Source organism: Lepus europaeus, chromosome 12 (genome assembly GCF_033115175.1).
Source record: "Lepus europaeus isolate LE1 chromosome 12, mLepTim1.pri, whole genome shotgun sequence".
NCBI classification, from domain to species: domain Eukaryota; kingdom Metazoa; phylum Chordata; class Mammalia; order Lagomorpha; family Leporidae; genus Lepus; species Lepus europaeus.
Window position 1 is genome coordinate 31,888,686 of NC_084838.1, and position 12,527 is coordinate 31,901,212.

The 12,527-nt window shown below is 38.1% G+C and overlaps 1 protein-coding gene across 1 annotated transcript in view; it reads left to right on the forward strand.

The window, feature by feature from the left end:
* Positions 1–402: 402 nt before the first annotated feature.
* Positions 403–12,527, forward strand: part of ALDOB (aldolase, fructose-bisphosphate B) — a 473,832-nt gene continuing 461,707 nt past the window's right edge. The window contains exon 1 of the mRNA XM_062207851.1: positions 403–424. The gene's annotated coding sequence lies outside the window, so the exon portion shown is untranslated. The remainder of the gene's footprint in view (positions 425–12,527) is intronic.

Sequence of the window (12,527 nt, forward strand, 5' to 3'; positions counted from 1 at the left end):
TTGTGACACAGTAAGTCACCTCTGTGACACCAGCATTCCTCATCTGAGTACCGGCCCAAGTCTCCTCTGTTCTGCTTCTCCCTCAGCTTCCTGCTAATGTACCCGAGAAAGCAGCAGACGATGGCTGTGGTACTTGGGTTCCTGCCACTCACATGTGAGATCCAATGGTGTTCCTGGCTCTTCATTTTGGCTTGGCCCAGCCCCAGCTGTTGCAAGCATTTAAAGAGTGAACGAGTAGATGGAAGATCTCTCTCTCTCTCTCTCTCTCTCTCTCTCTGCCTTTCAAATAAAGAAATAAATCTTTTTAAAAGAATGTTCAAAGATATGCTTTATAAAAAGTCATGTTTTAAGAATGCATAAAAAATATATCTGAAAAATCTTCTTTCTTAAGCTATTACCATTAATGTGACTCATCTCCATAACTCAGTATCTCTGCATCTCTCCTCTGAGATTCATATTTCCAGAACATAAAGTTCAACTTACCCAGTGTGGATCAATTATCTCTACCAACAATGTGAGGTTCAACACAGACATGCCATTTCAGGCTTTAGGGATCCTACACTGTGTATTGGGGGTCATTTCTAGAGGGGAATAATTGAATGACTCAACTGTCTGGATATCAGACTTCATTAAAAGTGGCACCAAAACATAGTTCTTAGATGGAAGATCTCTATATGTTGTCCAGTTGTCTCCACTGAGAAGGTAATTGGCATTATTATATTTGTACATGGCAGATGGTCAGAGTTACCACTTGAATAGGAAAGTAAATACAATTAAAAATATAGGTTCTGTGCCAGTTTTTATGAGAACTGCCATTGTCATGAATTCTAAACTAGGTTTATAAATTATCAATTTTTATTATACTGCTAGTTTTGAATGTCATGCTATTTGCAGAGAAATTGTATTTATGGAAAAAGTTATGAGAAAAAGCAACATATGTTTCTTTAAATTCATCAGTTGAAGTTATTGGCACGGTTTTCTGTATGTCCTAACTCCTAGAATTATCACAAATGTCTAGGTCATGTTTTCCAAGCTTTCTCACTTGTTCTCTCCATTCAAACATTTTCATCCAGCTCAATTCTTGCCTTTGATGGGACAAAAGCCAATCTCTCTCACTCTCACATTTTGATTCAGCAGACTTATTCTTTAGATAGCTTCCAGAAGCAGAACACATACTCCAAAATGAATCATGGGCATTACTAAACTCTCTTCAGTGTCAAGTGCAGAAGAAAAAAAAAAAAAAGAGCATGCATATGGCTATGCCAGGACTCTTTTCTGTCTTCTGGATCCACCCAGGGATATATTTCTGGTCAGACAATGCAACTGGACTCCTTTCAAGGCATTAAATGTAATTAGCTGTTCATCGTTATCGTTAAAGGACTCTGCAGAATGATTATCAAGCCACCATCTGGACAGCTCTTCACATTCACTGGGGAAATCCTGAAATCCCCATCCAAACATACAAATAATCTTGCAGACATTTATAATACCTGTAAAAACCTTTAGGTCCATTGGCAAACTTGTCACAGAGGGCTGAAATTGAAGACAGAAGTGTGTTTTGCTTTGTTTTGTTTTTGTGGGTCACAATTCTAGCTTTACAAACAATGAAGTGTGAATAAGAATACAAAGTAATGTTTTCTTATATTTCAAACAACCTCTGTATCATCTGGGAAGTAGACTGCAAATAGCAGTAAAGCAAACTACTAATCTGAAGCCAAAAAAAAAAAAAAATAGAGAACTTATTGGAATGATAGTGGATGATTGGAGGACCAGGCTTGAAAACTATAGGTACCAACTGAGCTCTGGAAGCCTGCGTGCAGGATAACAAGAGGTTATCACACAACACCAACCATCACTGTATTAGGCTGTGACTTGCTCAAGAAGCAAAGTCCTACAACTGTTGCCAAGCCTATGTCATGGTTTTATCATCTAATTCTATTGGGATAGAGAGGAAATACATCTCTAGCAGCCACAGTAGGAGATAGCCCCTGCTTTCAGGTAAGGGGTCACCAAATTAAGATGAGGAGACCATTGCAAAGCATAGTTATAAGCCGAACAGTGCCTAACTGGCAAATATTAACCAAGTGATTTCACTGTAAATCAAATGCCTTCCTGTGGTTTAAATGTGTCCCCCAAAACTTGATATGTTGGAAATGGAACACTTCCATTCATATGTTTATCATATTTGGAGGTGGAGCCTTTGAAAGTTAATATTGAGTCCCCATGCTGGGTCAGTGGTTTGATAAGAAGGGAGAAGAGATTTGAGTTGGCACAGGCTCTCCCTCTCATCATGGGATGTCCTCTACATACAGTGGCACAGCAGGAAAGTCCTCACGAGATACTGACATCAGTTTTCCCAATCTCAGGACATGAGAAGCGAATTTCTTTTCTTTATAAATTGTCTAATCTGTGGTCCTCTGTAACACCCAGATGAAAACAAACTAAGATAGCCCTCTATGAGAGAAGTAAAAGGAAAAAAAAAAACTGTCTTCCAATGATGTTTGGAAAATCATTCCTGATCCAACCATTAACTAAATCTACATTCGCATTATGCTAAGAAGATATTATGGAGAAATTTTGAGAATAATGGATGTGGTGATACATTCCCTACCTTTACAGACCAACATAACAGAAGCGGAAAAAAAAACTTCTCTTCTCCTAGATAGAACATTGGTCTCAGTAGACCACTTTCACAGCACACAGTGATGTTTAGAAAGTTTCATTACATTTTTTTACATTTATACATTCTATGTATGAGGTTTTGGAGGGGACATACAAAATAGAATTTAGCACTATCTGCCTAAAATTTAAGCGAGAAAAGAATACATATGTGTATAAATTAATTAGTAAACAAAGTAATATAAATTACATTATTTGACAACCTTACAACTGTAAATATCCTGATGCCTACTTAAAAGTACCTTTATGATACAGACAAAATTCAGTCCCAAGAAGTCTTTCTGGTCCTGGAAAATAAATATGGCATAAAAATCAATTTGATTTTGTCCTTCCCATCTGCTATGCAATAATTTGCCAAGATGTTCCAGATTTGTTCCTTTTTCCCATGTATTTATTTGGGTATGTCTTATCACTCCTAACAGCTTATCCCTCTCTCCCTCTTCAACTCATTAGCTCCAGCCCATCTTTCCAATTTAACACATATACTTCCTCCAGGACAAATTCCTTCATACACACTCTATGGATTAGGTACCCTAATCTGTGCTCCGGACATCCTACCTCCCGTCTTCTTAATGACACCACAACCTAATCACCAGGAAATTCATGCCAATCCCTACTTCCTTATTCCACTTGACTTTGTCCCTTAAATGAGAAGAAAAATTCCAATAGGAATAAAGGATAAAATGCTGTTCTTAGAGTCGCACACATGAGCCAGCATACCATGAGATATTACTAATGAAAGGGTGGAGAATAGTAAAATGATTATAAATAAAATTTGATGTGAGAAATTGCTGGCCCATGGAGATTTAATAGGCACCAGAAGTTGGAACAAGTTAAATAATGGCCCTTTTACATAATGCTACCTGTTTTCATCTTTTGGCATGCTTAGCTGATTAATTATCAAGAGAATTGTGACAGGATTTGTGAGATCCCATGTGGGTGCATGAAACCATGGATAGTAACAAAATCTAAATATACCTCATTCTTATACCCACACACACACACACGTATTAAGTATAATTTATAGACTAGGCACAGTAAGAGATTCACAACAATAACTAACAACAAAATAGAATGATTGTAATAATATGTTATAAAAAGTTATGAAAATGTGCTCTCTCTCTTGGAAGAATCAACAAAAGTATTTCTGGACTAAGGCTGACCATGGTTAACTGAAAGCTCAGAAAGTGAAACCACAAATCAGTGGGACCTATTCTATCTCAGTGTGGAAATGATAGGAAAAGTTCAAGCACTTCTTTGGCAAAATCAGTGTAGCACTGGGACCTACTATAAACAGTACTACAAAAAGGATGTGTCATCAAAGTCACACTCATCAGTGATTTTAACAGATTTAATACAAGGAAATAATGAATAGAATAAAAACAATAAAAAGGGGGCCGGTGCTGTGATATAGTGGGTAAAGCCACCACCTGCAGTGCTGGCATCCCAAATGGGCACCAGTTAGAGTCCTGGCTACTTCTCTTTTGATCCAGCTCTCTACTATGGCCTGGGAAAGCAATAGAACATGGCCCAAGTCCTTGGGCCCCTGCACCTGAGTGGGAGACCTGGAGGAAGCTCCTGGCTCCTTGCTTCAGATTGACCCAGCTCCAGCTGTTGTGGCCAACTGGGGAGTGAACCAGCAGATGGAAGACCTCTCTCTGTCTCTCTGTCTCTCTGTTTCTCTCTCTCTCTTTGCCTCTGCCTCTGCCTCTCTCTAACTCTGCCTTTCAAATAAGTAAATAAGTCTTTAAAAAAAAAAAGCGGTAAAAAGGCAAAAAGTGAACCATGAGGTGCCACAGAAGTGTTAGGTGGGAAGTCAGAAATGAGCTTATGTGTGTGTGACAAAGGCCTAAGGAATTTACATCTACAGCGTATCTCAAAGTCATCAGGATAACCTTTCAGGTGCAGCCCAGTATCTGCATTTCAAACATCCTGCCCTGATCTTGATGACCTTCCAGGAGGTCCTGCCCCTTCTACCTGTTAACCATGCTTCCTCTAAGGCTAAGGCGGGGCAATGCCAGCCAGGCTTCCCTGTCTGGTAACTTCAATGGGAAAACTCAGAAAGGAATTTTTTTCCATTTATTAAACTTTTATTTAATGAATATAAATTTCCAAAGTACAGCTTATGGGTTACAATGGCTTCCCCCCTCCCAAAACTTCCCTCCCACCCACAACCCTCCCCTTTCCCGCCCCCTCTCCCCTTCCATTCACATCATGATTCATTTTCAATTCTCTTTATATACAGAAGATTAGTTTAGTATATATTAGGTAAAGATTTCAAAAGTTTGCCCCCATATAGCAACACAAAGTGAAAAAAATACTGTTGGAGTACTAGTTATAGCATTAAATAACAGTGTACAGCACATTAAAGACAGAGATCCTACATAATATTTTTTAAAAAAACTAATTAATTTTCTATGTCATTTCCAATTTAACACCAGGTTTTTTTTTTCATTTCCAATTATCTTTATATACAGAAGATCGATTCAGTATATGATTAGTAAAGATCTCATCAGTTTGTACCCACACAGAAACACAAAGTGTAAAAATACTGCTTCAGTACTAGTTATAGCATCACTGCACATTAGACAACACATTAAGGACAGATCCCACATGGGATGTAAGTACACAGTGACTCCTGTTGCTGACTTAACAATTTGACACTCCTGTTCATGGCGTCAGTAATCTCCCTAGGCTCTAGTCATGAGTTGCCAGGGCTATGGAAGCCTTTAGGGTTCGCTGACTTTGATCTTATTCCGATAGGGTCACAGTCAAAGTGGAAGTTCTCTCCTCCCTTCAGAGAAAGGTACCTCCTTCTTTGATGGCCCCGTTCTTTCCACTGGGATCTCACTCACAGAGATCTTTCATTTAGGTCTTCTTCTTTTTTCAGAAAGGAATTTTTTGTATTTACATACAACAAGTCCTTTTTTCCAGGAGGAGAAGAAGGAGAGGGGGACGGAATGCAAGACCCATACTCTTAAAAACCCCAGCCTATATGTGAACTACGCACTCTCTCTCAGGTCCTGATTAGAGAGGTGCCCATCCAATCTTACAGATGTCCCAACCCTGATAATTCTTGCTTTTTGCTTTCCACTGCTCTCTGTCTCATGTCTGAATTCTTTCTTGTGCAAAGACAAGGACCCTTTGCTTCTCCGGCAACAGAAGTAGTAACTTCAGCCACTGCACCAAGAAGCATCCTAAGAAGTAGAAGCTTGGAAGAAAAGTGCCGAAAAATTGTACATACACCTCTAAGAAGGGATGCTGCTGGCTGGCCCCAGGACCTCAGGAGCTCAGAGCAGGGCCCCACAAAGCTGGGACTCAGCCTTATGAGGCGGGGCGCCATCTGGCCACTGTTGATGATCAAGAGCAATACAATGAGGCTGATATAATGAATATAAAAAGGGAACTGGAAACTGGAGACACCTGCTGCTACTGAAACAAATGTTGTGTTCAAAGTGAAGTATCATTACTAGGGTGGCCTTGATAAGGTCAGGAAACAAAAAAATAAATAAATAAATAAAAAGCAGGACCCTTTTCTCCTTTGCTTTCTAATTTCTCCCTAGTTACCCATAACAATAGTGCCTAATAGAAGCCAGCTGGGAAAGGGGGGCAGCCATTTGCAGAGTTCCAAACATAGTTGCACAAGCTGAAGCTGGGATACAAGTGCTTCATATTCAGTAGGAAAGAAAATAGGCAAGGAAAGAATTGCTCCAGTTAAAATTGGGGGTCAGTTCTCCTGCTTGCCCTTTTGAAATTTCACGTTCTCTTAAAGTTAAATTTTCAAAATTGCTGAGGTTGTCTTAAAGATTCAGCACAAGCTGCGCAGTTAATACCCTTTTTTTTTTTTTTTTTTTTTTTTGGACAGGCAGAGTGGACAGTGAGAGAGAGAGACAGAGAGAAAGTTTTATAACGCCTCTCACGTGAACCAGCTTGTCCATCCTCTATGTCACCTTGCTGATAAGAAAAAATTATGGGAAGCAACTAATTTCCTGGTCCCACTTTATCACCATAATTTCTGATCCAATTGGAAAAACTATTTTAAAGTAAAAACATACATTTGATTCCCAGGAAAAGAACCTTCCTGATCTTGTCCAGAAACGTAGGGATTCATTTCATTCTGAAAATTATTCCTGTATCTTTGGAGAAAGGAACAGTGACCATACTACACAGGGAAGGCTGAGCCCCATCCTTAAACAGTCGTGAGCTGTCAGTGTGCTTTCAGACATATTTATCAGCCTCTGATTGTTTGAAAAATGAACCTTAACCTCTGAGTATTCTTCTCCAAACAGCATTTACCAATGTGGACAAGAAAAAATGGTAGGCATTCCATGAGTCTCATAAACATGTGTTGTAGCTGAGCACCAATCACAGTTTTAGCAGTGAAATAATGATGAATGATTTTTTCCATTCCTAAGCACAACATTGAGTTAAAACTGACACTGGATGACTCCCTTTAAACTTCTGATAATTCTACACTGTAACTTGTCTTGTCTTTATGGGCTATGAGATCTGTTCAGGGAGTACAACAAGCAGCAGCCCTCAGCACCTGCGGCTTTGCGGTACACAGTAGAGGAAACACTCTTTCCTGACTTTTACCCTACCAGAGGCACTTCTCCCCCTCTGCTTTTTATAGCTGCTGTCCAGTTGGTCAGTTAAGCATGTCGGCAACAAAAAGAAAATAGCTTTGGGGAAGTAACATAGACTGCTTTGGGTGAAACAGTCAACATACGAAAGATCTTATATGGCTTGTTGTCTTTCAATTTGAGGGTAAACATCTTTCACACTTGTCCTCAAATACTGGACAATATAAAATCATAACAATGACAACCTAACACACTGTGTTAGAGATAGTAAATCAATCCTATGGAGAAACCTACACAGAAAACCAAAGTCCTGCTGAGTTCCCAGACTGCACCAACTTGCCAGTTATGTGAGGGGGCTGTCTTGGAATTCAGTCTTCTGTTTTTTTTTTGTTTGTTTGTTTGTTTGTTTTTTTAAGGAGGCCAATTCTTGACCTAAAAAATCATGAATAAAACAAAATATTTGGAGCTGTAATTGTGCTACAGCAGGTAAAGCTGCTGTTTGGGATGCCTGCCTCATATCAGGGTGCCTGGATTCAAGATCCAGCTATGGGATTCAGATCCAGTTTCCTACTAATGCACCTGGGAGGCAGCAGATGATGACCCTAGTACTTGGGTCCCTACCGTCCCTAAGGGAGACCCAGGTAGAATTTCTGCCTCCTGGATTTGACCTGGCCCAACCTTGACTATTGCTGGCATTTGGAAAGTAAACAGTGGATGGAAGATCTCTCTCTCTCTCTGTCTCTCTGTATCTCCTCCCCCCACCCCCACCTTTCTCTATCTTGCTCTTACAAGTAAATAAATCTTTTTAAATATGTAAAATTTTAAAAATTGCCATGTTGAGCCGGCACTGTGGCTCAACAGGCTAATCCTCCGCCTTGCGGCGCCGGCACACCGGGTTCTAGTCCAGGTCAGGGCGCTGGATTCTGTCCCGGTTGCCCGTCTTCCAGGCCAGCTCTCTGCTATGGCCTGGGAGTGCAGTGGAGGATGGCCCAAGTCCTTGGGCCCTGCACCCCATGGGAGACCAGGAGAAGCACCTGGCTCCTGGCTTCGGATCAGCACGGTGCACCGGCCGCAGCGGCCATTGGAGGGTGAACCAACGGCAAAGGAAGACCTCTCTGTCTCTCTCACTATCCACTCTGCCTGTCCAAAAAAAAAAAATTGCCATGTTGAGACATGTTCAACAGGCATCAAATACCTACTATAAAGAGTTCTATCTCTTCATATGAGATAACATCCTTGGGATATTATGAGGTTTAACTCACTAGAAAACCTTATTTTCTCTCTGAGCACACACATTTCCTGTCTGAGTCATGTATAAAAGGTCTTCAAAAATTTATGGAAAGCACATATTATTAAAACATCCTATGCATGTATTACATTTTTTTAAAAAAATAAACATATCTTTTACTGACATTCTTCTGTGAACTTTTTGAAGTACCCTCATATATTCTGAAAGGGGATAAAGCCTTAAAATGCAGCGGTACATTACAACATAGAAAACTCTGAGGCATCTCCAACACTTTACTGTGATGTGAGTAGCCATCTCAGGAAGAGGCCCCAGGACCCAGAGCCTTCTACGTTCCTCCTGTTGTTTGTCCCCTTCTCCCTTAGCAAGCTTGTGCATGCCATTGTGTCATACCTATTTCATTTGTATTTTTACCCCCATCAACGAATCCACTTTAAATGTACTTTAAAAGGGTAAATACAAGAGTGCTTCAAAAAGTTCTTGAAAATGAAATTAAAAATTTACCTGGAGGCAATTTTTTTTAATTCATGCAGACTACCCATTTTCCATGATCTCTGTGAATACCCCTCTTGTGCATGGATTTTTTTTTTAAATGACACACAAATAAACTTACTGAATGTAGCTTTTCCATGAACTGCTTTAAGGGCCTATGCAGAGCCAGAAAAGGAATGTCAAACCACTACAAAATCCTTCAAAGTACTGCTCTTTCTGTCTGCATTCACAGCTCCTGGCCCACATCTTCAGCAACTGCAGTAAAAACCACCCAATGAAAATGGCAGCACCACTGACAGACTCATATCCTGTCCCTTAATTATTTTTCTCCTTAGCACTGACTACAAGCTACTGTATCACATATTCATCTATCTGGCTTAGTTTGTCCCCCTTTATAATACATATATAGTACATGTCCCTGTTTATAGTACATAAACTCCATGAAGACATGGATATTATTTTTTTGTTCATTAATATATCTCTATCCCTTAGGACATAAGCCAGGCCCATCTAAGTTTTCCATACCATGTTTTGTTAAATCCCTGTTGTTAAATGTGCTTTTGTATATTACCCACAAAACACATCATTGTGGCAGTTGGAAGATTCAAAGTTCTTATCTTAAAAATTAACTTTTGAAACAGTCTTTTTAGAATAAAACTTTAGTTTTTAATTTTTGTTCACAGTTCCGATTTTTCGCAATTTAGTAGTACAAAAATATTCCATAACTAATGTTAACTAATATCAAATGCCTGATTTTCTTCTTGGGTTTTTTTCTAAATTCTGACTTCAGTCAAGCCAGACTATTAATAACTTGCCAAGGAAAAGAAGTATTGACTACTAGCTAGTGAAAATGTTCTGTACTTAAATAATTTAAGTAAATATAATCTGATGACCTTCTTTCACACCTAGTTTTTATTATTGAGCTCTTCCTCTATTGTCCTCTTTATTTTTTAGTTAATAAGTATTTATAAGTGGTAACTTCTAAGCCATTTGGAAAATAGGTCTCCAGAACAAATACACATCAGTTTGAATCACAAAATAAACATTTACAGAATAACCTAGACACTTTAATTAGGCTAGAATTAACCAAAATTTACATCTTGTAACTGTTCTGAGTCTAATTATGCATTGATTTTAAGGATTTTAATATATATTTGTGTTTTATTTCAATTTGCAAAATGTATTCGTGCGTTGTCTTAATTCCCACAGTAACAATGAAATATTTTATCAGTTAGCTACTACTGCCTAACAAGCCAGCACAAAACCTCAGTGGTACAAAACAATAATTGTTTATTTTTCTCACAAGTTTATGGCATTGGCTGCACAGATCAGCTGAGATTAGCAGCACTCAGCTATGCATCTATGATCAGTTTCAGGGAATTTGGCAGCTTGTATGCCCTTAACTTGGTTCTTTCACATGTCTTGAATATTAGCTGGACAAAGTGAGCTGTTTTGACCTTGCACCACATGTCTCACCACCTAGTCTGGGCATGTTTCCATGTTAAAAGCGAAAGAACAAACATACTTTTTCAAGTTGCCAATTTCATCAAATTTGTGACTGTCTGAATTGCCAAAGGAAATCATGTGACCAATCCAAGAGTTACAGTGTCGGGGAAAAGACATTGTTTCAAAATCACCATTAATTATGGTCTCTAATGTAATAAATCTGTAACAGCTGTGTATTATTATTTTTACTATTTCACACATGAAGAAATAAATACTTCAGATCAGATCATTTCCCAAGACAAAGCAGTCACGAGTATGCATCGACGATTCAGGTTTTCTCCAAATATGTTCTTCACTCTAACCATGTGTTTCTTTCCTCTGCCTATGTGTTTAAATTCACAGAAACTAAATTTATTGTCTCTAAAAAAGATATACTATTCTATTATACCTCAGGAAGTACAAAACAAAATTGGAATGTCAATTAGATTACTTACAATTTTGCAAACTGGATAAATACCAATCTAATTATTTCACACTAATCTCTATTTTGCTTTTAATTATCATGTTAGCCTTTGGGTGTGCTAAGTTGCCAAATCCCTCAAGACAGAAACCCTATGCTGTATGTCTTTGTATTCCTCCCACTATCTGACACAATGGTATTCTAGTAGTAGATGTACCACTCAATTAATAAAACTGAAAAAACATGAAGTCAGCTTGATAAGGTTTCCCACAGACAAATGAAAATTAAAAGGAGAAATCAAAACTGACCTTGGATTGAGTGAAAGATAAGAAATGAACTCCAACAGCGCTTACGTAAGAGATAAGGAATGCAATTATGCTTTATGTTCAAAATCTTAACGTCAGCTAATATACTCATACATGAATATTTCCCTTACATTTATTTGTTCTGACTCACAGTTGAAAATCAATTGTGGTAAACTGCCAAGAGCTAATCAGTGAACTAATTCTTTTATTCAGTGTAATAACCATCACAAATGTTAGGTTCAATGAGGTACTCACTTTCCCATTACAAAAATCGAATCTGAATTTTCCTTACTCTACTCTGAAAGATAGTTGAGTTAGTGTCACACTCTATACTCTCTAGGTTTTTATTCAATAACTTTATCAAATCTAGAAAGGGTAAATATTTAAAGAAATGTAAAATTTGGTCAAATATTTCTGTTTGCAATAAGACATGTTACCTGTTACACCATTTCTGAGTCACCCTCAGGAAATGGAAAAAGAGAATAAGAAGGAAATTTACTGTGAAATCCTAAACATGTCACTCTCTTTTAGGGGTGTAAGCTTTAAACGAAAATATCAGATGATGTATGTCATTTAGTTCTTATTGACAAGGCTCTTTATAGAGAAAGGTAAAGGAAAACTCTGTAGTGCTAACACATGATCATCAATTTGCACATTTCAGTGGAAATTGGAAATTGGACATTTTTTCTTGAATTTTGACTTTTAGATCTTCAATTGGGAACAACTCAAAGCTAAGTCAAATCATATTGGTAACTAAATCCTAGAAAATGAAATTTGTCTTCCTCACACATAGGCCTCTCAAAAGGATCAAATTCATAGTAAATGCTAACTTCACTACTAACACAACAATTAATTAGCTAGAAATGTGATGAATATTTCACATCACCTATAAATAGATATAAGCTTTCTGAAAAATATTGCAATAACATCTGCTTTTTTCTGACATATGGTAACAGCAGCTGAATTGGTTCAGATATGGAAACACTGTCTAATAGTGATAGGCAAACCAAAGTGCTATACAAAATTTAAGGTGGTGGATTCAAAACAGATTATTTTTCAACAATATCACAATGTGTATTATTCTGAGAATTTGGAGTTTAAAATTAGCCTTGAATTCTGAGTTTAGAATTAACCTTGACTATGGTCAGTTTCTGAGAAGCCAAGAGCACAGGCAATAAGAAGCATAGATTGAAAATAAGACTCCCTCTCCCCAACAGCACTCTCATAAAATGCACCAGCAGGTGGTCTCACGGCGCAGTAACATGGACAACAGCCTAGAGCTCCAAAATGTTTTCCTTCAAGACTCTTCATATTTT